Source organism: Pelodiscus sinensis, chromosome 1 (genome assembly GCF_049634645.1).
Source record: "Pelodiscus sinensis isolate JC-2024 chromosome 1, ASM4963464v1, whole genome shotgun sequence".
Lineage (NCBI taxonomy): Eukaryota > Metazoa > Chordata > Testudines > Trionychidae > Pelodiscus > Pelodiscus sinensis.
Window position 1 is genome coordinate 298,493,089 of NC_134711.1, and position 25,075 is coordinate 298,518,163.

The 25,075-nt window shown below is 46.2% G+C and overlaps 1 long non-coding RNA gene across 1 annotated transcript in view; it reads left to right on the forward strand.

The window, feature by feature from the left end:
• The window catches only part of LOC142826527 (uncharacterized), a 37,848-nt gene extending 15,163 nt beyond the window's left edge, over positions 1 to 22,685 (forward strand). Inside the window, exon 3 of the long non-coding RNA XR_012900720.1 lies at positions 12,337 to 22,685. This is a non-coding gene — a long non-coding RNA (uncharacterized LOC142826527). The remainder of the gene's footprint in view (positions 1 to 12,336) is intronic.
• Positions 22,686 to 25,075: the final 2,390 nt, after the last annotated feature.

Consider the following 25,075-nt stretch of genomic DNA (forward strand, 5'->3'; position numbering starts at 1 on the left):
TTTGCTTTGTGAAGAAGAACTTTCTGTTACTAGTTTGAAGCCTGCTACCCATTCCTTTCCTTTGGTGTCCTCTAGTCCTTCTTTGTGGGAACTAATGAAGAACTTTTCTGTATGCACCCTCTCCACCCAACTCCTGCTTTTAGAGACCTCTATCCTGTCCCCCCTCCGTCTCCTCTTTTCTAAGCTGAAAAGTCCCAGTCTCTTTAGCCTCTCTTCATATGGGACCTGTTCAAAACCCCTCATCATTGTAGTTGCCCTCCCCTCTCCCACCCTCTCTCTTCCCCTCTCCCACCTCCTTTTCCCAGTCTCCCCCAGTTTTGTTCAATAAAGACAGATTCCATTTTTGAACACAATTGTCCTTTATTTTGTACATCAAGAAAAGGGGCTAGGGAAGGGTAAGTGGAAGGAGGTGAGGGAGGAATGGGGCACAATCCCCCGATGGGGAGGACTGGGCTGGCTCTGCGGGCTTCTGGGGGTGGAAGCTCTCCTGCAGCCCCCCATTGCCCCCCTCTCCCCAGATGGCAGCCTGCGGCAAGTGCAGCCGGTCTGATGGCCGAGTGCTGTGATGTGTCCAGTGTGGGCACTCCGGGCACTCCAAGCCAGGACTGGTTTGCAAGCAGGGCACCCCTGAGAACTGTCTGTCCGGGGTGGGGGTCGGGTCCCTTTAAGCGCAGCCCTCGGCTAGCCTGAGACAGCATCTCCACGCTCTTAAGTCCTCCTGTGATGCCCTGCCGGCACTGCTTCCGGCCATCCTTAAGCCCAGTTCAGGGTCCACTTAATGTGGACATGCTAGTTCGAATTAGCAAAACGCTAATTCGAACTAGTTTTTAGTTCTAGACGCGTTAGTTCGAATTAGCTTAGTTCGAATTAACTAATTCGAACTAAGTTAGTTCGAATTAGCGCTGTAGTGTAGACATACCCCTAGAGCCTGCACCTAGAACCGTCTCTTGCAACCTAACTGCCTGCCCCAAGCTCAGCTCAGAGCCCCTCACACTACATCTCTTAACCTAAGACCAAATCCTACACCTCAACCCTCTTCCCCAGCCTGGAAAAAGTGAATGAGGATGAGGGATGGAGGGAGGATGGAGTGAGCAGGGGCAGGACATCAGAGAGGCAGGGTAAGGAGCACAAAGGAGGTAGGGCAAGGATATTTGGGTTTGAGGTAGATCTTGGATTGCACTTAAATTAAAAAAGTGATCTCATGCTTAAAAAGGTTGGAGACCACTGCTCTAAATAGTCCCCATAATGGTAGTTTGTTCCCTCTAATATCAATCAGTGAGGCAGCCAGCAGTTTCTGCTTCTCACTCAGATTTTTATTCCTTTTCATCACAGTCTGCCCCTGCCTTATCTCTCTAAAGCCTGGGGCCCCATGGACCACTAGAAGTCTTTTGCAACTCATTTCCAAGGCCACTTCACTGAACATTTTTTCCCCAGCTGCTTCCTGTTGTTTTTTGACAGGCTTTTCTAATGATATTTACTGCAACCAATGAATTAACTTGCTTCTGGAGAAGCTGCCAGATTTTTTGTACAGTGGTGTTTAAATCTTGATCAGTCACTTTAATTTTAAATCTCATAAAATGGGGTAGTCCAAGCTGTCCTATCACAGCCCCATACCGGAATGTGGTTCCAAGTGGTGCAAAGCAGCTCTCATGTGCTGCACACATGAATAAAGCACATTGGAAGCACTCTTGATTTTGAGGGAGTGAGCTATGAATATTCTGTTCAAGGGAGATAGTCAGTCTAGTTTATGAGGAGATGCTTTATTTAGAAAGCTAGTCTGGCTAGAAATGAAGGACTCCTGTTTTAGATTATATTAACCCATAAACCAATGAAGGAAAATACATGCCCAGAGCATTAAACAAGCGATAGTATATAAATCCATCTGACATGTTGCTGATGTTACTCAGTGAAATCATTGAGAATAAAGTCCAAGTTTTCAAACTCAGATGCCTAAAAGTTAGTCACCTAAACTGCTAAAATCAGGACTAAATAAAAGTGATCTGTTGTTTGTGGGTGCTCAGCACCACTGAAAATCAGGCCACTCTTATTTATGTGCCTCAATATGAATTTAGATGTCTGTCTTTAGGCATCCCAATTTGAAAAAAGAAATGGCCTAAATGTAAACTGTGCTCTGGAGTTTGGTATTGTCTTGCCATGTGTGAACATGCCATGCAGACACTCAGTTACATAAACGTAGCTCAAGATGCCAGTATGCAACACTGTTCATGACTTGACAGAGGAAGCTGACTTTAACAGAGAGCTGTTGCTAAACAAAGAAATGGAACTGAACCAAAAAGCAAACACAGGGTGGAATGTAATCAGCTGCCCCTTTTCCTGTTTAACGTCTGCCTTCTTGTATTGGAATGAAGAGCTAACAGAAGACAAGGCATCCGGTGCCATGGGGAGTTTTTTTGATCAGCTTTGATGACAAGGCAGACTCCTGCAGCCTTGTCTGCAAAGCATACACAGTGTTGTTACCAGCTGCACGTTTGCAAGCAATGGAGGGATGTTTTCAGATAAAACACCCTCTGCAGACACAGCTTTCGGAGAAGTGGCTAGATAGATCTTTGACTATCTGGTCTCATTGCTGTCCAATGACATGCTACCTGAAAAACAGGAAAGGCTCTTCTCCATCATGCCCACCCTAGAGCTCCTTTATTGGGTTCTGAGCAATTGGAGACATGGGCTTGGGTTAGAACAGAGGTGGGACAAATACAGCCCACGGGCTGGATCCGGCCCACCAAGCATTTCTCTCCAGCCTGCCCTGCTGATTAGCAGAGTGTGTATACTTATAGCTGGCAGCATGTGTTCAGCTGCCCCTCCTCCCCCACCTTGCTCTGTCCTGCAGCTGAGCTGCTCTCAGGATTCTCCTGCTAGCTGTGGGAGGAGGCGGGGGAGAGATGGAAGGGAGAGGCAGAGCTAAAGTCAGGGTGTTAGGGAGAAGGAGACACACAGGAGCTGCTCCAATCTGAAGTGTGGATGGTAAGTGACTCAGAGGAGTGCAGAGGGGGAAGGGGGACACAACAAAGCAGGACAGATTTCCCTTAAGGAGACAGCGTGTGGCTTCTCTCAGAAACTTACCCAGCAGCAGCCAGCACACCTACTCTCTGTGCCACACACACAGTCACTGTCACATATACTCTGCTGCACACACTCTGTGTCACAAAGTCTATCTCACATACAAAATAAAATGCAGGACAATGTAGCACTTTAAAGACTAACAAGATGGTTTATTAGATGATGAGCTTTCGTGGCCAGACCCACTTCCTCAGATCAAATAGTGGAAGAAAGTAGTCACAACCATATATACCAAAGGATACAATTAAAAAAAATGAACAAATATGAAAAGGACAAATCACATTGCAGAACAGGAGGAGGATGCAGGGTGGGGGGGAGGAAGGAAGGTAAGTGTCTGTGAATTGATGATATTAGAGGTAGGGAGAGTGGTTTGTCTCTCTCTGTAGCCCCCAGGCCATTCTTTCTGCCAGAATGGGGAGAGGCTGAAAAGGGAATTTATGGACAGAAACATTCTGGAGGAGGAGAAGTAAAGGGAGAGGGGAGAATGCTGAAAGGAAAAGCAGATAAGGAACTAAAAGAATCAGGGAAGAAGAAAAAATTGTGGTGGGTGAGAAAGGGAAGAACAATGGTCTTAAAGTTAAAAATAAGTGGATTTTCACAAGCATGGAAGGCAGCCTATTAGAAAAATGAGAAATTAAAAAAGATGAAGGAAAAATATTCTAAGGTATATGACTGAAAGATTTATAGCAGCGCACCAGCACTGCTATATAGTTAAGACTTAGCATCACTTTCTGTTTAAACATAAATGCTCTACAAGAGTTACTTTATAGTCCATGATATATAGTAGCAACATAAAACAGAGTGAATTTTTCTAGGTGTTTATATGGCTTCCTTTACTATTGTGTCTGAGCACCTCACAATCTTTAAAGTGTTTGTCCTCACAATACCCATATGTGGAAGGGAAATGCTAGTATCCTTGCTTTATAAATGAGGAACAGAGGCTCAGAGAGGCTAAGTGACTTGCATATGGTTTCACAGGGAATCTGTGGGGACACAGGTGTTCCAGTCTAAATTAGTGCCCTGCCACTGACTCAAAAGAAGGGGTCAGAAAGGACTAAACCAAAGACTAACCGCAATAGGTTGGAGTGTCCAAAAGGTTTCAGCCCGGTGTTCCAAATGATTTTCATCATTGGCTTGTTGCATCATTACCGTAGCATCTTTTCCTTGCAGTCTCTTCTCTCCCCTGTTGTGTCTTGACTGGGATTTCTAGCGCCTTCAGGGATGCAAATAATTAAACCCTTACCTAACACCTCTGTGTGTGTGGTCAATAGAACTGACCTGGTTCAGATCCATGTTCTATCTGTGCATATGGTCCAGATTTTACCAGCCATTTTCACAACAAATGAAATCTTGTATATTGACATTAATAGAACTTCTTGCGTAGTAGGTGACTACTCCCCACAGTTCTAGGCAGCAGAATTTGGCTTGTAGATGTTGGTGCTCAAAGGTACCCAGAACAATATACACACAAACTGCAGGTGCTTTTTAGAAAGGGGCCAACCCAATTAGTGATGGAAAGTACGATCCCTAACCACTGCTATAAAGAGTTTTATGTGGAGGAGATATGATCTTGTTCTCCTGCTCCGTCAGTTACTGCTTCTACACACCCCTCTCCCCAACTTTGCTAATGTTTAGCTCTTCAAGACTTTTAGCCTGGGTATGCTCATGTATATCGCTTCTAAACATTCCTGGGAGGGAATCTGGATGGTAACGTTTTGCTTCAAAGCATCTCTTCAAACATCTGTTTGTACTTACTGCACAAGTATTTAGCACAGAGTAGCACATACTTGCCTATAGCTCCAACGCAAAGGTGTTAAACAACATCTGAAATATAAACAGAATAGCCTGGAAAATCTTATAGGTGAGGTTTGTGCTTTCTGGTTGTAGATTTAAGGCCCAGTCCTGCTCCCAATGAAATCAAGAGCCCGCAATTCAGCCCTGTATCAGTGCTGAGCCCAGAGGCCATGGAGGAGTAGTGTGATTCTCTATGCTAGGGACCTTCTTGTCACAGGTTAGAGCAGTTTTTGGGCTTCAAACATGTTAGGTGTAGTTTGCATTTAAAACATTTTGCAGGCTAGCAATGCTGAGAGAGGTATGCTGGCAGGTATCTCCTGGTGTAGACATAGATTATAACAAGAAAAAAAACCGTTAAAAAAATGTTAAAACCTCCCAGGGTATAGCTTAGATTGGTTAAGTGACTGATAAAAGTTATATTGGCAAAAGCACTTTTATCTATTTGTATGTTTGTGCAAGATATCCGTCTGTCTATTTGTTCAAGAACTCCTCCCAAACAGCAAGAGCTAGGACCATCAAATTCAATATATAACTTCCTCTTATCATAACTTAAAGTAAGGTGAGGGTTTGGTTGTGCCAGGAAAATGGGATGTGCCTGGAATTGGACTGCTTCTCAGAAAACTATAGAGAAAAGAGACAGAATCACCAAACAGGTGAAAAGGGATGCCCACCCTCTCCACCCCTTCCCCCCGCCCCACCCCCCGCCCTGGGACAGCCCCAGTCCGAATCCTCCCATCTTCAGTTGCCCTTTTGGGAGGATGGTGGTGCTGAAGCTTCCACCCCCCCCCCCCCGATTCTTATGAGGACATTGCTGACTGTTCCCCTTTGTCAGGGAACGAGGGGCAAGTGCACAGTTTGCTGCATTCCTTACTCTGGTTGGGGAGCACTGGAGGTAGATAAACCTGGACCTGCTCATGCTCCAGCCATGGGACATGCACCACTCCTCCATCTGTGTCCACTGGAGCTGCAGTGGCCATGGAGAAGCACTTGTCACACGGCCCTATGCAACTGTGCTGAGAGAGGGCTAGAGTAGTCCTCTCTCCTGGGGTAGCCTGCATACTAAACCCCTCATATCCACCCCAGAGTAATGAAGAAAAGCAAAAATTACTTGAATTAAGGACACAACCAATGCTGGGTAAATCTTCTAATGTTGCTGTAACTGTCTATGCATGGGTCTTTGCAGATACAGAAATGACATGAAATAATAGCCCCCCCCCCCAAAAAAAAACCCAACATTGCTATACCTGCAAAAGTTTTCGGTGTCAACTTGACCTTAACCAATGTCTTAGAGAGAATTAAGAAGGTTTTTCAGTCATGTGATGCTAACTCAATGGTGCAGATTTGAATGAAAATCCCCACTCTTTTCACCCATCAAGACATGGCCAAAGAGAACAGCCATCTTAAGGCAAACGGCCCACATGCAAGGAGGCTGTCAAACCAGACATCAGAAGCTAGACTGTAGTTACTTTTGATAACCTGAGTTATCATTCCATAGGCCCCAAAGATCAGTTTGTGAGATGTGGGAGTGTTTTGTTTTGCAGTATTTGAAGGCAAAGTCAGTCTGTGCTTACTTCCTAACAGACAAGCCCAGACAACTACATGATATTCTGGAAGGAGGAGCTCACTTAAGTTTCTCACATTTCTTGTTTGAAGAGACACGGGTCAGTTCCATTGTAAGGAGCTCAACGGTTAGGATTTTAAGTCTGATTTAGGTAATTTTGAACTACCAGGGAATATCCTGTGCCTTATTCTGATCTTCAAAACTGAATTATTGAGTTATTACGGAAGATGAATACAATCTGTGCATCTATTAAGCTGGATTCTGAAACTGCTCACTAAGTAGTAATTCCAACATGTAAAATAAGGCATACATTAACCTGCATTATTACATTTATGGACCAGTTTCACTGGTGATAAGAAGAGATCCAGCAGTGGTTACCTCAATGCATCTGTGTCCCTTTCCACAGCTGAGGATATGACACAATAATCTGAATCCCCCAATGTTACAGAAACACAACATTTGGAGGCATGGCATTTTAGACAAGTTGTCATACTGGAGAACTTCTTTCACTATGTCACACTGTCTAGAATGTCTCATGATTGTGAGAGCCTGTCTCAGGACAAACAGTCATAAACAGGGTAGATACCCATAAATGGCTGTATTATTATTAGATTTTATCAACAAATATGGACTCTTAGATCATTGTATTAGTCTTATCATGTTGTCACAGACAGTCCTCTTGGGCTCTCCAATCTATGTAGCCACCAAGGCAAGCTGGAATCAGTGATAAATGGTCACTTACACCAAATATCACAAAAGATTCAGGTTGCTCCCAGTCCCAAGAAACCAGTCATTCACCCAGATCAATTGGTACATAGATCTTACACTAAAGACAACACCTGTAGCCAACCCTGTAATAAACTATTAAAGGTTTCCTAACTAGGAAAAGGAATTAAGAGAGTTATTTGCAGGTTAAAGCAAGCAAACATGCATACAAATAGTTATCTGTGATTCATAAGGGTGACAGATGTCAGAATTTGTTCAAAGTGTTCTTCAGGCTGGACCCAGGTTGACTCTGGTGATCTCTATTTTAGTTTGTTGTTTGAACTCTTACAGGGCCAGAGACACTAAAGAGATTAACAGTTTTATTTTGAGCCATTTAATCTTTCACATTTGGCTTTTTCAGTCCATGAGACAAGCTTCCTTGTGTGTATCAGTTCCAAGGTGTGCCATCCACCATTCCTTTTTATTGTGATGTTTCTTAATAGCCTGCTTAATCTTGATAGGTGATGGTGGTGGTAGGGTCTATTCCCAGGCCAGGATTCAAAAATTTAGAGTAAACATTTTTAGTTATAAAGCAAAACTTCCATATTTCCTTATAACAGGGATACAGGCATTACAAGCAAGATTAATGTATGCAGCAATTTACAAGCATTTCATAGAGTCTAAACACTAAGGCTACATCTACACTGCAATGCTATTTCGGGATACCTGAGTATCCTGAAATAGCTATCCCATGTCTTCACAGCAAGGCCATTATTTTGGACTTACTATTCCAATGTCCCTGCAAACTTCATTCCACGAGGAGTAAGGGACATTTTGGAATAGCACTTTATTTCAAAATTTGGTGCTGTGTAGACAGAGCCAAATAATGAAATAAGCTATTTTGAAATAGCATTGAAATAAGATATGCAATTTGTGTAGCTCAAATTGCATATCTTATTTTGAGTTACGGTGCGGTGTAGATGAACCCTAAATACCTTTTTAAGAGTAATGCCTACTTTTAACACAATAACGTATAGGTAAGCTGATTTGGTTTCCAGCTATGAATCTGTCAGTTGTTAGCCAATGCCTACAGCTTTGGCCACAGTGGGCACTTGGTTTACCAGCCTCTCCCACTAGTATTTCTTTCTTTCTCAATCCAAGCAGCCAGGCACTTAGATGGTCCACCATATCTTAGAATCTGAACTCTTGTTACTTAAAAAGATGTGTGTTCTCTCTCTCTTTCTTCCTTGCTGTCCTCCAGAAAGCAAGACCACAGTATGTTTAATGAATAAATGTATGTGAATGAGGGCACCATTAGGGGAAAATCAGAGTGTTTGACACTTGGCTCCACATGCTAGTCTTTGCCTGTTTCTTGTCTTCTCACATTGTAAGCTCTTTGGAGATGGGGACCATCTTTTTGTTCCTTGTTTGTACTACACCTAACACAGTGGGGTCCTAGTGTATAACTTTGGCCCCTGGGCACCTCCACAATACAAACAACAATGAGAATAATTACTCATGCAGAGCTTTTTATTAACACAAGGTAACTAAATAGTGCTGATTTTCTCTTGCTCTATAGGAAATAATTTAAAGGTAATTCTTAATAGGCAGTCGGGCTTTGTCCTTTATCTAAAATGTTTGAACTGCCACAAAGAAACAGAAGACCTTTAACCTGTATGTAACCCACCAGCCAACACCCAACAACATCGCATAAACATCAGAAAACATCAATAAGGAAGGAGAAGTTCTTGAGTCTTGCCCAGGAGGTTGCCACTGAGATGCTTTTGAAGTTTAATTATGCTGCTGCTGGCAATATTCCTTGCATAAAACATGTTATTCTATGTGCTTCCAGCAGTTAGGAACAGGGTGGGAAGGGTATGTTTATCTTAGAATTAAACTGAGTTAGAACCAGAGAGTACTCTAGCTTTTATATGTTCTGTAATGGGTTACTCCAGCAGTGATCAGGATTCCAGGTCACTAGTTTTTATTATATATATTACAGTAGAGCATCTAGGGCCCCAACAGAGGATCAGGGCCCCACTTCGTTGGCCATTATACATGAAACTAATAAGACAATCTGTGGCCCAGAAAGCTATCACTGTAGACATATGATAAAACACAGTGAGTAAATAAGAGAGGCATGTAGCTGGTGGGAGGACAGATAACAGAACCACAAATGCATTTTCAGAGCAGACAGTGACCTGTGCACTGGTTTATAAGTAAAAAAATGAAAAAGATTTAAAATATCCCATGGGGTAAAGGAATATCTCACCTTGATTGGATTTAAATGTAGTACAGCTGAAAGGAGACGGGCTAACAGCCCAGTGAATGAAGTCCTCTCTTCTGCTAGGGAATGTCTACACTACCACCCTAGTTCGAACTAGGGTGGTTAATGTAGGCAACCGGTGTTGCAAATGAAGCCTGGGATTTGAATTTCCTGGGCTTCATTTGCATAAAGCCGGGTGCCACCATTTTTAAATGTCCGCTAGTGCGGACTCCATGCCGTGTGTAGCCTAGCCATCTCTGCTCATTCAGTCTTTGACCTCCCTGCTGACACTGCTTTCAGGGGTGCCATCTGGTTTACTAGCAAGATTAATGTTTGTGTCAATTTACAAGCACTTTCCTGTTCTCCAGGCACTGGTCTGATATAGCCAGTACACTTGTAGAATCCATCAGACTTTGAGTAAAAATGTCAAAGGTGCCTAAGTGAATTAGGTGCCTAAGTCTCATTTTCAAAAAAAAAGCAAGGATTTAGGAGTCTTACTCTCATTGAAAGTCCTCAGTTTCTATGTCACTTACACACATTTTAAAATTTGTGCCTTATTTATTTTATGTAAATACTTAAGGATGAACACTTTACTATCTGAATATGAACAAAATTAGCCTCAAGGTTTCTGCAAGGTAGGGAAATAGTATTCTCATTTCAGAGATGAGGAAACTGTGATTGGCCTTAAATCACACAGAAGTTCGATGACAGATCATACACCTCCTGATTCCTGGCCCAGAAACTTCATAATATTACCCTTCCTCTTAGATCAGGAGTCTATTGCTCTCAAGACAAATATGGCTCAATATGGAACCAAATGCAGCATTTTTGTAATTCCCAAAATGCATTCAACTGTTTAAATTAAAATAAAAATTCAAAATTTTAAACAGCGTAATTACTAATATAGCTTGAATATGTGCATGAACCTAAATTTGATCAGTTATGATGTAAATGTCAAAGAAATGTACAAAAAGATGCAGCAGCAGTATTCCCATTAAATAAAGTATGTGAGTACAGTGTTTCATTTATGCTATTATTAATCATTATGTCAGTTATCAATAATATTAAGTTGTATATTTTGAGTCATGCCAATGGGCATTCTTATACAGCTCTTTGTTGACCACTTGTTCTGAATTTTGATATAGTTTGGCTCTTTGGTTTGAAAAGTTGCCAACCCCTGTTTTAGATGGTAAAACAATAGCAACCATTCTCAGCGTAGCATAGCCTGGATCCAGTGAGCTAGAGATGAAAGTTTATTTCTGATCCAGAGTCATCAAGTTCCCTGGAAGATGTGACTTTTACTTCAGTGATTGAGATCTTGTTATTCTGTAGAAATGTAGGGCACAGACAGGGCGGACCAAGCCCTGAGGCCAGAGAAGGGCCATAGAGAAGTCCTCTTGGCAGGCTAGAATGGCTGGTTCCTCCACAGCCAATCACGATCCAGGAAGGCCTACAAAAGGAGCTGCAGGACTAGCAGCAGCTCAGTTGCAGCTCAAGCACAGAAGGGAGAAAGTCATGGCTGGCTGAACAAAGGACAGCTCCGAGATTGAGAGATTGATGGACTTGAAAGTAAAGCCCTGAGCTAAGGGCAAAAGCGTTGTTTCCAGGAAGGGAAGCCCCGGAGGCACCACTCTCAGGGTATGTCTACACATCAAAGTTAATTTGAAATAACAGCTGTTATTTTGAATTATCTTTAATAGCGTCTACACAGGCAAACCACTATTTCGAAATAAAATCAAAATAGCGGGGTGCTTATTTCGAATTTGGTAAACCTCATTCTGCGATGAATAACACCAAATTCAAAATAGCTAAATTGAAATAAGCGCTGTGTAGACGCTTATTTCAAAATAGGGGGCCTCCAGCCCTTTCCAGGGTGCCCTGGTGGCTACTCTGGGCCAATCCAGGAAAACTCTTCTGCTCCCTCCCCCCAGCCCCGGAGTCCTTAAAGGGGTAGAGTCTGTTTGGCCACAGGGCCTGTGCCAGCTCCAGGTCTGCCAGCCCAGAGCCCGCAGGTGCTACCCCAACCCAGTTGCCAGCATGAGCAAGCCAGCCAGTGCCAGCCAGCCCTCCACCGCTCCCCAGGAGCAGTCTGACAGCTCCCAGGAGCCTGCCAGAGGCTGCAAAAGGCGGGCACCTTCCTGGTCCATTGCAGAGATGATGAACCTTATTGAGGTTTGGGGGGAATCCTCTAACATCCATGATTTCTGCACTAGATGCAGGAACGCGGCCGTCTACGGACGGATGGCTGACAGCCTGGCCACCAAAGGCCACATGCGCACCCAGGAGCAGGTGCGCATGAAGATAAAAGAGCTGAGGCAGGCCTATGCCAAGGCCACAGGGGGCAGCTCCCAACCAGGGGCAGACCCAGATCCCTTGCCCTACTTTGAGGCCCTGGACCATATCTTGGGGGGCCGGACAGTCCATGCCCCCCAGGTGGTCATCGACCCTGGGGCAGAGGGCCCTGACCAGGGCACAGAGCAGGAGGAGGAGGAAGACAATGGCCAGGAGTCGCAGGAGCCTGTAGGGAGCGTAGCTCTCACTCTGGACCATACCAGCAGCAATTTCACCGCTGTCTTCCGAGGCTGGGGAGGCCTCGACATGTGAGTGCCAACACTGTCCCCTTATGTGGGGCGGAGGGGAGGAGAGAGGGAGCCCAGGGACCATGCATGTGGGCCTTGTGACCACGGATCACACATGTGCATGTGCCGTGCTAGCTGGGGCAGGCCACATCCTCTCCCCCACACCACCCTCCACACCCACCCACACTATACACATCACAGGGGCATGGGTACAGTCCCAGGCTTGCTCACAGTCCTGGGGATAGCAGGACATGATGGTGAGGAGACCTGCTGTCCTCACCTTGCAGAGGGGGGCTGGGCTTCACCCACTGTGTCCTCAGGGAGAACTGACCACCTCTCTGGTTTCTCCACAGCTGCACCAGTTGCAAGTGCAGGGCGCACCACCCCTCCTGGGATATCCTCCTGCACCCGGAACCAGGAGGGATACCAGCGGCAGCACCTGGGGTTACTTCAAAGGCAGGTCCACAGCCAGGAGCACTGGGTGCAGGAAGACCTCCAGCTGCGGTGGGAGAGCTTGCAGGAGCTGCGTGACCAGGGCCGTGCCATCCACGACCACCTGCAGACTATGGCACAGAGATTGCTGCTTGCTGCCGCTCCAGCTATCGCTCCTCCTCCCACCCCTACTCCCTTACCCATTCCCCTCTGGGGACGCTGAGGCCCCCGCACCCGCAGTGCTGGGAGACAGGTGGGCCGGTAAGATCCCCAACCCTGAGATTCTCCTCCCCTTTCCTCCCCTTGCCTCCCCCTTCCTGCTCCCAGGTTTCTCCCTCCCCTTTCCCACCCTCATCCCCCACTCCCCACCCCAGTAATGGTCAAACAATAGAGGTTTTCTTGGCAACATATGTGTTTTTAGTTCACATAAGAAAGGGGGGTTAGGGAGGGGAAAGTGGAAGGACTTGAGGGTGGAATAAGGCACAAGGCCCCAGTGGGGCAAGCCAGGGAGACTTTACTCCTCCTCTGTCTGGAAGCTCTCCCGCAAGGACTCCTGGATACCGGTAGCCTCCCAATAAGCCTCCCGGCTGGCAGCCATGTGGGACTGTGTGTACAGGCCAGCCAAGTGGTCAGCCTCTGCCATCCAGGCTGGCAGGAAAGCCTCCCCCTTCCACGCACACAAATTGTGCAGCACACAGCACGCTGCCACCATGTGTGGAATATTCCTCTGGGAGAGGTCAAGGCAGGTGAGGAAGCATCGAAATCGGGCCTTTGGCTGACCAAAGGCCCCCTCCACCACAATGTGGGCCCTGCTGAGCCTGGCATTAAAGGCCTGCCAGGAGGGGTTGAGGTGTCCCATGTAGGGCTTCATGAGCCAGGGTTGTAGCAGATAGGCTGCATCCTGCACCAGACACACAGGCATGTCCACGTCCCCAACCCTGATGTGGCGGTCAGGGAAGAAGGTCCCGGCGTGCAGCCTCTGGCACACAGCAGTTGCGGTACACCTGCGCATCATATGCTTTGCCGGACCAGCCCACGTTGATGTCCAGGAAGTGGCCCCAGTAGTCAGACACGGCCTGCAAGATGACTGAGAAGTACCCCTTCCGGTTAATGTAGAAGGAGGCCTGGTGTTCCGGGGCATGGATGGGGATGTGCATCCCGTCGATTGCCCCCCCGCAGTTGGGGAAGCCCAGGGCGCTGAACCCCTCAATGACCGCATCCAAATCCGTGAGGCAGATGACTCTGAGGAGCAGCACTCTGTTGATGGTTTTGACCACCTGCAGAGGGACACACGAAACCGAGAGTCACTGGGGTGCCAGGGTGGCCGAGAGTGTTCCTTCCCCACTATTGCCCCATCTCCCCATCCCTCCCCCCGCAATCCTGGCCACCGCGGGCAGTCCGAAGTGCGGCTGGGACAGAACAAAATCCTCCCATGGAGGGGACTTGCACCCCCTCTCCCTCTTTTCCCTGGGGCAGCCCATCCACTCCTTGCCCCCCCCCCCCCGGCACAATGGCCGAAGACTGCCATACCTGCATGAGCACTGCTCCGATGGTGGATTTCCCTATGCCAAACTGGTTGCCAACGGATGAGTAGCTATCCGGGGTGGAGAGCTTCCATAGGGCGATAGCCACACGCTTATGGAGGGGAATGGTGGGCCTCATGTGCATGTCCCATCGCCGCAGAGCAGGGATGAGCCACTCACAGAGCTCGAGGAAGGTGTCCTTCTTCATCCTGAAGTTCTGGGTCCGCTGTTGGTCTCCCCAGCACTCCAGCATGATATGGTCCCACCAGTCGCTGCTGGTGTCCAGGCGCCAGATGCAGCAGAGCACGCTGGCGTCCAGGCGCTGCTCCTCCACAGCCCCCAGGGGGGTCCGGAAGAAGACCTGGGGGTTGGGCTGCCACAGATGGTGCCAGGCAGTCTCCAGCACTTGCTGCCAGGCTTGCAGCAAAAGATCCAAAAGAAGCACCAGAGTGCCCAGGGGCGGCTCTGGCTCCATGGTGCCGAGTGCTGTGGTGTCCCGAGTGAGGGCAACTAAGCAGGCAGAGAGAAAAATGCTTTGCTGTCCCTCATTGAGGTATGCAAGCAAGCAGGGAAAGCTGAGAACCAGCTGTCCACGGGGGTCCCTTTAAGCACAAGCCTCAGATAGCCTCAGACAGCAGCCACACAAAGCAACTACTGACCTGATGCCCTACTGGAACCGGTTTCAGCTGCCCTTAAATGCGATCCAGCGTCCAATCAGTGTGGATGCGCTATTTCGAAATAGCAAAACGCTATTTCGAAATGCATTTTATGTGAAGACGCGTTATTTTGAAATAACTTATTTCAAACGAACTATTTCGAAATAAGCTATTTCGAAATAATGCTGTCGTGTAGACATACCCTCAGAGAGAGGCAGCAAACTGAGAGAATGGCACTGAACTGAGAGACATTCTATAAGGGACACTGGAATGGGTCTCTGTTAGAGGTGTGCCCTGGAAGGGGTTTGTGGTCTCACAGAGTGTGAGTTAGCTGGAGGGCGGAGTAGCCGCAAGGCTTTTAAGACAAAGTGCAGGAGCCCACACTTGGACAAGTGGGGGAGCTTGTGTGAGGTGAGTGCTCACCCTGTTACAAGCAAACTGCAACCCATACATATTCATGAATTGCAGCTTCACCCATGGATTGAGATAATTTGTTTTATTTACACTTATAAACTTATGTTCATCCAAGCTTTAGCATTTGGGTGCCATCCGTCTGGAAAGACATACATGTCCTCGTTTGGCTGGAACTAGCACACTAAACATCAGATTAGCCATAGTAGCATAGATAGTGGAACAGGATACATGCTCTTTGTACAATCCTACCTGAGGCCCAGGTACATCGTTGGGCAGCTAACCCATCCTGCTGCCCAAACCATTATGGTTATGCTGCTTGTGTTAGCTTTGTCCAGCATGTCTACCCAAGCAGGAAATTATGCTTCCTGCTCTGGTGAAGATACATCCTTTGATGGATTAACATTGGTAGGTTCTGAGGAGGAAACTCCTGAATTAAGAGGTGTGTGTTTGGCTCCCATAGAAGTGGGAAACATGGTCCAATGATTAGATGCTGGCTATGATTCAGTGGATCTAGGTTCAATTCCTGATTCAGAAAGAGGCTTCTTTAGTGCTCTGGGGCAAATCCCTTAACCTATTCTGGACCTTGGTTCCCTACATGTAAAATGGGAATAGCCCTCCCTTACCTCATAGGGATGTGGTAAGAACAAAACTCCATTAATGACTGTGAAGGGCTAAAAATACTGTGAGGCGGGCACTTTAATTATTTGGGTTGGAGGGAGCAGGGCTGCCATGCATGTGGGCAGTGAGAAGATGAGGGTAGAAGAAATAAAAGCAAAGATCTTAGGAAGAGAGGACAGCTGAGCTGCAGCCAGAGTGAAAGGCACATAAAGGCGAGGAAGTGAAGTTGAAGCTAGATGAGTAGAAGGGCTAGTAAAGGAATTTAAGTGTCCAGATAATATGGGAATGAGAACCTTTATATTACTACTGTAATCAGATGGGAATGATGGGAAAACTTTGCACATAAATATACTTATAAGAGAAGACAGATTAAAAATGGACTCAATCAGATGTTTGAATAAATAGTACTTTGCACTTTTGGAAATAATGTTCAAGCAAGAGGAAGAGCTTTGATATATTAAATTCTCATGTACGTGTCTTCATTCTTGTGGTTTAATAATCATAATTAGCTATGAAGGGAAGGCAAATAGTCTCCATCCCACATATCCTCAGATAATAAGGAGGATAAAGATATTTCAACTGTTGGTAATGACTTGTAGAGCTGTACATTGCTTAAAACATCCAGAAATCTGAGCCAAGAAATCCCCCTTGAGGCTGCAATCAAAAATGTTTTTGGCTCTCCTCTGTGAACAGAATTTTTATTTGATCAACTGCGCTATAGCAACAGAGATACAATTTAGACTCTGGATGCTTGGTTCTAAATGGGCACCGCACCTCACAGCATTGTTAGAAATTGCTGTATAGTGAATCTCTGGGGTAGTGAAAATGTACCTTTTAGTAACAATTTTGAGCAAAGCATGAGGACAATCTTTGAAAGATTTGGATTTTTGTCTCTCTATTTGCTTTGGTGTTTGTTTCATAATAGTAAGTTATGCAGAATAAAAACATATAGTCCTGCCTGCCTGTAAATAGGTGTTGATGTGCTACATGAGAACCAGTTTACGTGGCATTTCTGGAGGGAGCCAACATTTTAGTGAAAATACTGAATGTCACACTAGAAAAATCATGGAAGGGATCCTTAAGGAATCCATTTTGAGGCACTTGGAAGAGAGGAAAGTGATTAGGAATAGTCAGCATGGATTCACAAAGGGAAAGTCGTGCCTGATCAATCTGATTAGCTTCTATGATGAGGTAACTAGCTCTGTGGACGTGGGAAAGTCAGTGGATGTGATATACCTTGATTTCAGCAAGGCTTTTGATACGGTCTCCCACAATATTCTTGCCAGCAAATTAAGGGAATGTGGATTGGATAAATGGACAGTAAGATGGATAGAAAGATGGCTAGAAGGCCGGGCCTGGGGGGTAGTGATCAATGGCTCGATGTCAGGATGGCGGTTGGTTTCCAGCGGAGTGCCCCAAGGTTCGGTTCTAGGACCGATTTTGCTCAATATCTTTATTAATGACCTGGATGATGGGATGGATTGCACCCTCAGCAAGTTTGCGGATGACACTAAGCTAGGGGGAGAGGTAAATACGTTTGAGGGAGGTGATAGGGTCCAGAGTGACTTAGACAAATTGGAGGATTGAGCCACAAGAAATCTGATGAGGTTCAACAAGGACAAGTGCAGAGTCCTACACTTGGGACAGAAGAATCCCAAGCAGTGTTACAGGCTGGGAACCAACCAGCTAAGTAGTAGTTCTGCAGAAAAGGACCTGGGGGTTACAGTGGATGAGAAGCTGGATATGAGTCAACAGTGTGCCCTTGTAGCCAAGAAGGCTAATGGCATATTAGGTTGCATTAAGAGGAGCATTGCCAGCAGATCCAGAGATTTCATTCCCCTTTATTCGGCTCTGGTGAGGCCACATCTGGAGTATTGTGTCCAGTTCTGGGCCCCCCACTACAAAAGGAATGTGGACGCATTGGAGAGGGTCCAGCGGAGGGCAACCAAAATGATTAGGGGGTTGGAGCATATGACCTATGAGGAGAGGCTGAGGGAGTTGGGTCTGTTTAGTCTGCAGAAGCAAAGAATGAGGGGGGATTTGATAGCAGCCTTCAACTTCCTGAAGGGAGGTTCCAAAGAGGATGGAAAAAGGCTGTTCTTAGTAGTGACAGATGGCAGAACAAGGAGCAATGGTCTCAAGTTGAGGTGGGAGAGGTCTAAGTTGGATATTAGGCAAAACTATTTCACTAGGAGGGTGGTGAAGCACTGGAATGGGTTACCTAGGGAAGTAGTGGAATCTCCATCCCTAGAGGTGTTTAAGTCTCAGCTTGACAAATCCCTGGCTGGGTTGATTTAGTTGGGATTGGTCCTGCCTAGAGCAGGGGGCTGGACTTGATGACCTCCTGAGGTCTCCTCCAGCTCTATGGTTCTATGATTCTATGACCCACAGAAAAATCAGTTGGGACTGCACAAAAGTGAGAAGCAAAAAAAATCCAACATCTAGGATTGCCAGATGGTTTCAACAAAAATACCGGACACACTTGACATTACATCGCAACCTACATTACATCTTATTTAGAAAATAGCAGACATTTATATTTTCTCAATTTGTTTCCCGAACTGAAAGATCAAATACTGGACTGTTCGGTTCAAAACCGGACACCTGGCAACCCTGCCAACATCACCGATGTGACCCCCGACTGAGGAGATACACTTCCCACATTCCTCTCATACACCAGAGAGTATGGGGGCCCCGGGCTAGTATATTTTGTGTGTTCAGCCAGTGGTGAGGTGGTTGTGGGGGATGGAGCTCTTTTCAGTGCTGGGGGTCGGGGAATCCCAGGCCTTGGGAGCCTTAGGTTCCCCACCCCTAGTCTAAAAGATAAACACAGAGAAGACAGGGCATGCTGGGATATTCAGGAGGGAAGAAATGAGTTTTTTTCACAGCTGCTCAAAGAAGAGTGTAAATTTTTCCCAAATTATTGTGTGTTGAAATTTGTAATGTTGAAAATGACATTTGGGAAACTTCAAACAGCTCTATTATAAATATCTTACCTTTATTATAAACTCCAATCTCACAACCAGAAGAAGGGCATCTGAGCAGGGATTCCATAGATTCCACTGCCAGACAAGACTATTGCAATCCTCTACTCTGAGCTCCTGTGCAACACAGAACTCCCCCACTGTAATTCCTTCCTTCAAGGATGAATATCCTTGAGATAAGCATCTGATACTGATTTAAAAATTGTCAATGGTGGAGAATCCACCACTAGCTGGGTAAGCTGTTCCAATGATTAATAGCTCTCACATCTAATTTACAGTCTGTTTAGCTTCAACTTCTAGCCTTGGACTGTTTTATACCTTTCTCTGCTAGACTGAAGAGCGCATTATTAAATATTCCCTGTATAAGTACTTACAGGTTGTGCTGAATGCACCCATTGATATTCTCTTTGTCAAGCTACATAGATGGAGCTCCTGCAGTCGATCACTATAAAGCATGTTTTCTAATCCTTTAATCATTCCTGTGGATTTTCTATGAACTTGTTCCAATTTATCAACAGCCTTCTTGAATTGTGGACACCACAACTCGATGCACTATTTCAGCAGCAGTTGATCTACTGTAATATAGAAATAAATAACCTTTCTTCTCCTATTTAGATTCCCTTGGTTGTGCGTTGGCCCTTTGGCCACTTAGAATATGTCTACACTTCAATTAGACACCCATGGATGGCCCCTGCCAGTTGACTTGCCTTTGGGCTAAGGGGCTGTTTAATTGTGGTGTAAATGTTCAGGCGGGGCTGGGACCTGAGTTCTGAGATACTCCTCCACTCACAGGCACCTAGCATTTGGGCTCCTGCCCTGACCTGAACATTTACACCACAGTTTAACAGTCCTTGAGGCCAAGAACCATGAGCCCAAGTTGGCTGGCATGGGCCAACGTCTGGGATCTTATTGCAGTGCAGACATTCCCAGGGTTACTCTGGGAGCGTGTGTTCAGCTGATTACCCAGCAAGACTCTTATCTGGGAAAGAAGTAAGATTTGAGTTCTGCATGTTGTAACTATGGCCTACGTTTTTGTTTCTAGATGTATATATTTCTATTTAGCCATATGAAAACAAACATTTGTGCCCATTTTACCAAGTGACTCAGGCCCAATGGGACTCTACTTGGAACACTCCTCTTCAGTGATGATTCTCTGTTTACAAATGCATTTTGAGACCTTTCTGTTAGCCAACACCTCTGATGGTGGTGATGGGCAGGGAGGGTTTGGAGTTCTGATGGGCCCGGGGTTTTTCTGGCCACAGGAGAAGGAGTCAAGAGGTGCAGGGCACTGCTGTGGGGAGTGCAGAGTGTAGAGCCTTGTGCAGACAGGGTAGGCTCAGGGCTAGTCTTCCTGAAGGGAGTATCCGCTCTCCGCTCATGGTGCTACAATGGTATACATTCAGGTTTTTTTGCAACCATAATATCTAAATACATAGGGTCGATTCTGATCACTGCTGTGTCCATCAGCATGAAGCAGCTGGAAATCTTGTCTTCCTGAGGATTCCCTTTATGTATAGGAATCCTCACCTGGAGTAGGGCTGACAAAGCCATTCTTATTTCAACTCCTACCTCTGTATCCCAAGGCCAAAGCACCACAGGCACAGAGTGCAGCTACACCTGAATGATCCCGAGCTGCTGGCAAGATCGCTTGGTTGCAGGGACAGCTGGAGGTAAGCAGCCTAATGTTCTAACTTGCACCAGATGCTGGACCAGTCCCAGACAAGCTCCAGGACTAGGGATCATAAGAGTGATTTAAAGCCATCTTTCCTTCCCTCCCAGGTCTTGTGCAAAATGCATGTTGGCTGGACCAGGGAAGCTAGTTCTTAATTTTTAAATGTATATTTCACTTTTACAGGAACTAAAGGGACCATAGAGGAGTGTCAGAATCACGTCTGGCTTATTTCTGATCAAGGTGACAATTGTAAATGCACCATCTAAAGCAGGAACCTAAATTTTCAGTAAAAGGGAATTCCCATTTTATTTATTTGTCCTTTTATGAAAGGGCCCCATAGCCCACTCACTCTAGGTCCCGTCTACACTGTACAAAATGCTGCATGGGTAAGGATGGGACACAGTCTACCACCATGGTCTTTCCGGGTAGCTGGGAATGAACAGTGTTTCCAAACTATAAAAATCCAGTCCTATAAAGTGGTTCAGAATTTAAACAGGACTAAGCTCTGTGCACACTGCAAGGTTAAACCACATTTTTTAACCATGTTGGGGAAACGGCTGGGTTGAAACTTGGTCCCCAGTCATTTTTGTACAATGTACACTGGACCTATTCTTGCTAAGAATATTAACTGAGCAACAAAGGCCAAACTGAGCGAAGGCTAGATGATGCTACCTTATTAGCATAGGTTCTTTGCAGTGCATCTTACATGTCTAAAAAGAAATCCCTCATTTTTAGAAAAATGAGCCTAGTCACTGCTTTTTAAAACGTACTGTAAAATCTGGCATGCGAGAAGGCAGATACATGCAGATTGCCCAGGGGCAGTGACAGGCTCCACAACTCTTTGTGTAACTTGTCAGGGCAGTGAATTGCTCTGACAAGTTACACAAGCTTTCTCAGCCGCAATGAATTTGATCCTTCTCTTTTAAAACAAGTAGCAACAACATAACCCTATGCCCAGGTCACATGGTTCAATCAACAACATACAGTAGCAATTGGCCTAGAGACAGGCCAATCCTTGCCTACAGACAAGCCCATAATCTGAAGCAAATTCTTTCCAGCAGCTACACACCACACCTCAGACCTACTCACTCAGGAACCTACCCCTTCAGTAAACACTGTTGCCAACTCTGTTCACGCATCTATACAAGCAACACCATCATACCACATAAGCCACAACATCAGAGGCTCATACAACTGCACATCCTCTAATGTGTAGGGTTGCCAGCTGTTTGGTTTTGAACCGGACAGTCCAGTATTTGAGCTTTCTATTCAGGAAACAAACTGAGAACATATAAATGAGAAAATATAAATGTCCAGTATTTTCTAAATGAGAAGTAATGTAGATTGTGATGCAAAGTCAAGTGTGTCTGATATTGTTGTTGAAACCATCTGGCAACCCTACTAATGTGATCTATGCCATCAAGTGCCAGCAATGCCCCACTACCATGTACATTGCCCAAACTGGACAGTCTCCACAACAAAGGATAAAAGGACACAAATCAGATATTAGAAATGGTAACACACAGAAACCTATAGAGCCATGTTTTCCAACCAATTCTGAAGCAGTAGCTCTATAGTGCTATAGCAACCCACATTTATATGTTCTCAAAAGGCCAAATGTTGGACACCATGGCTGTAGGGCAGGGGTGGGGAACCTAAGACCTGGGGGCTGGATGCAGACCCCAGCTTGCCTGGATCTGGCCCCCTGAGGTTCAGGTTCCCCCTCCCCCCTCCATTGGGGAGCCCATGCTGGTGCTCCAACTCTCTGCCGTACCTGCATGGGGCTGGAGCACACAAAATCTACTAGGCTGGGCCTCCCAAGGCTCTGGTGTACAAGAGAAATGTGGAGAATGTTTCTCTCTTCAGTTGGGGGGCTAGATCAATGAGGGGCTGGGGGGGGGGGTTGCTTTTCACTGGTGTGCAGCTCCCAACTGATTTTTTTTCTGTGGATCAGCATTCCTGACCCAAAAATGGTTCCCCACCCCTGCTATAGGGCACTCATTAATGTACTTAAAAGAAGCCATTCTTAGACTAACACAGCTACATATCTATTACTATTCTATAAAGGAATTTCACAAGCCAACTAAAGACAGAATGTAGAATTGACCTTCATATACAAATTTGACACTGTCTCCCTTGGTCTGAACAGAGACTTGAATTGGTTAATATATTATATAACCAGTTTTCCTTGCAGTCAACACCCTACTGACATCAGAAGTTGAGTATGGGACACTTCCAGCCCACTCAATTAGCCTCATTAGCTCTGGGACTACAATTAACAGAATTTTTTCCCTTCCCTCTCTCTTTTTATTCTGAGGGTCCCCCTTTTTTTCTCCACTCAAGGTTACCTCATCTGAAGAAGTGGGTTTTGTCCATAAAAGCTCATGATATACTGTGTGTGTGTGTGTGTGTGTGAGTCTAAGCTGCCATAGGACTGACTATTCATTGTTTTTATACAGTAACAAATGTTAGTGGGCTTTTTAATATCCAATGAGAGCGATTACAATTGAGTGGGTTTTGCTAAGGTGATTTTTGTTTTTTGCTTTTTACCATTAGGGAAAATGACATTTTCGTAAGAACTTCTCAAGCTCTGCTGGAGCTGTTAGTGCTGCTGCGATTCAGGATCTTACAAAGCTGAGGTGATGCTGGAGCTAGAACTCCTTTGCTTATAATCTTGCCAGACTTCAGCAGCTGAGCTGGACAGGGGACGATTAAGGCAAAATCACTGCCAGACACAGCAGGCAGCAGTGCACAACATAACTGATTGGGCTGCCCTATGAGGCAGGAAGATTAACATCTCACGCAGAGGCAACTGGTGAGGAGATTTCCTGGGAGGCGAGGGGGCTGTCACCAGCCACATACCCACCCCCCATCTTTGGGAAGGACCGGAAAACCCCCCTCATCCCAAGCCCACATCTCCCTGCCCTTGCTCCATCCCACCTCTTCCTTCAGCTGTGCCACACCACTTTAGCTGCGTTTGGGGGCAATCCCACCCCTCCTCTGGAGCAGCATGAACAGAGAGCAGAGTGAGCTGGGGCCACCTTGCTGCACTTTCCCCACCACAGCATTGCTGATGAGTGCAGGGCCGGGGGTGCAGACTCCTGCTGCCAGCGCTGGTCCTTTGGCCCTGCTATTCTCCCTGCCAGCTGCTGGCTGGCCTGTCAAGGGTTCAGGCCATGCCACCCCATCCTGCATTCCTTGGCAGCACCACAGCAGGGGAAGTGCAGCAAGGTGGCTCAGCCTCTAGCTCATGCTGCTCTCAGGCTGCACTGCTCAGGGGGAGAGAGGACCACCCCTGCACTCACCAGACGTGGTGGAGTGCTGGTGGAGAACAGCATGAGCTGGGGTTGCCTGGCTGCACATACCCCGCCACAGCATTGCCGATGAGTGTGGGAGGGAGGGTGAAGACCCCTCCTGCTGGCGCTGGCCCTCTGGCTTTGGTAATCCTCCCTCCCCCCGTCCCCCCAGCTGCTGGCTGGTCCCTCCGATCCTAGGGGTGCATGTGACGACTCATGCTTCCCCATGTGTTGCTGATGGTCTCAGGAGTGGAAGATGGCAAGAATCCATCTTGGGAGGGAATGTTGGAAGGATGAGTCTCTTTAACTAAGAGCCATCTGGGTGATTTTAGTCCTGGGCAGTATTCTTGGGGTCAAGGTCCAATTTAATCATAATATATCTATGAGTATAGACTTGAGGAGCTGGTGTTTGAATGAAAGGCCTCCCACCAGAATCTAGGTGTTGCAAGAAACAATATTGATGATTTGCTAGTTGACTTTCTTCTCTCTGTCAGTACTGAGACATTTCTCGTCCATTTCCTTGATATGGGCTTTGAATTGAAATGAAACGTTTCAGTTTTTGGTTCTTCTCTCCTCACTCTGCTTCTCTCCTCTTTCTCAGTGGAATGTTCAGAAAGTTGGCAGGGACGACCAAAATCAACAAATGTGGTGTTGCTTTCAATATTTTCCACAGGAAATTCTTACTATATTTCTCCCATCTCTACTGTGACATATCAGGGTATAAACCTGACTAAAGAGCAGTTGCATTACCTGTACCCTGCAATCTTTACGATGCCTTGCTGAAGCATCTCCCATCTGGACAATTCCCAAACAGACTTCCAACATGAAAGCAATACCCTGAGTATGTGTGTAACTGCAGCTTGTCAGCCACACTTGGGTTATACTCTAGGGGTATGTCTACACTACAGTGCTATTTCGAATTAACTTATTTTGAATTAGTTAATTCGAAATAAGCTCATTCGAAATAACGCATCTAGAGACAAAAACTAATTCGAAATAGCATTTTGCTATTTCGAAATAGCGCATCCACACTGATTGGACACTGGATCGCATTTAAGGGCAGCTGAAACCGGTTCCAGTAGGGCATCAGGTCAGTAGTTGCTTTGTGTGGCTGCTGTCTGAGGCTATCTGAGGCTTGTGCTTAAAGGGACCCCCCTGGACAGCTGGTTCTCAACTTTCCCGCTTTCTTCCCTACCTCGGTGAGGGACAGCAAAGCGTTTTCCTCTCCGCCTGTTTTGGTCGCTCTCATTTGGGACACCACAGCACTCAGCACCATGGAGCCAGAGCCGCCACTGGGCACTCTGGTGCTCATGTTGAACATCTTGCTGCAAGCCTGGCAGCAATTGCTGGAGGCTGCCTGGCACCTTCTGCTGCAGGCCAGCCCCCTGGCCCTCCCCATACCCCCCTTGGAGGCCCAGGAGGAGCAGCACCCGGACACCAGCGTGCCCCACCGCATCTGGCATCTGGACACCAGAAGCGACTGGTGGGACTACATCA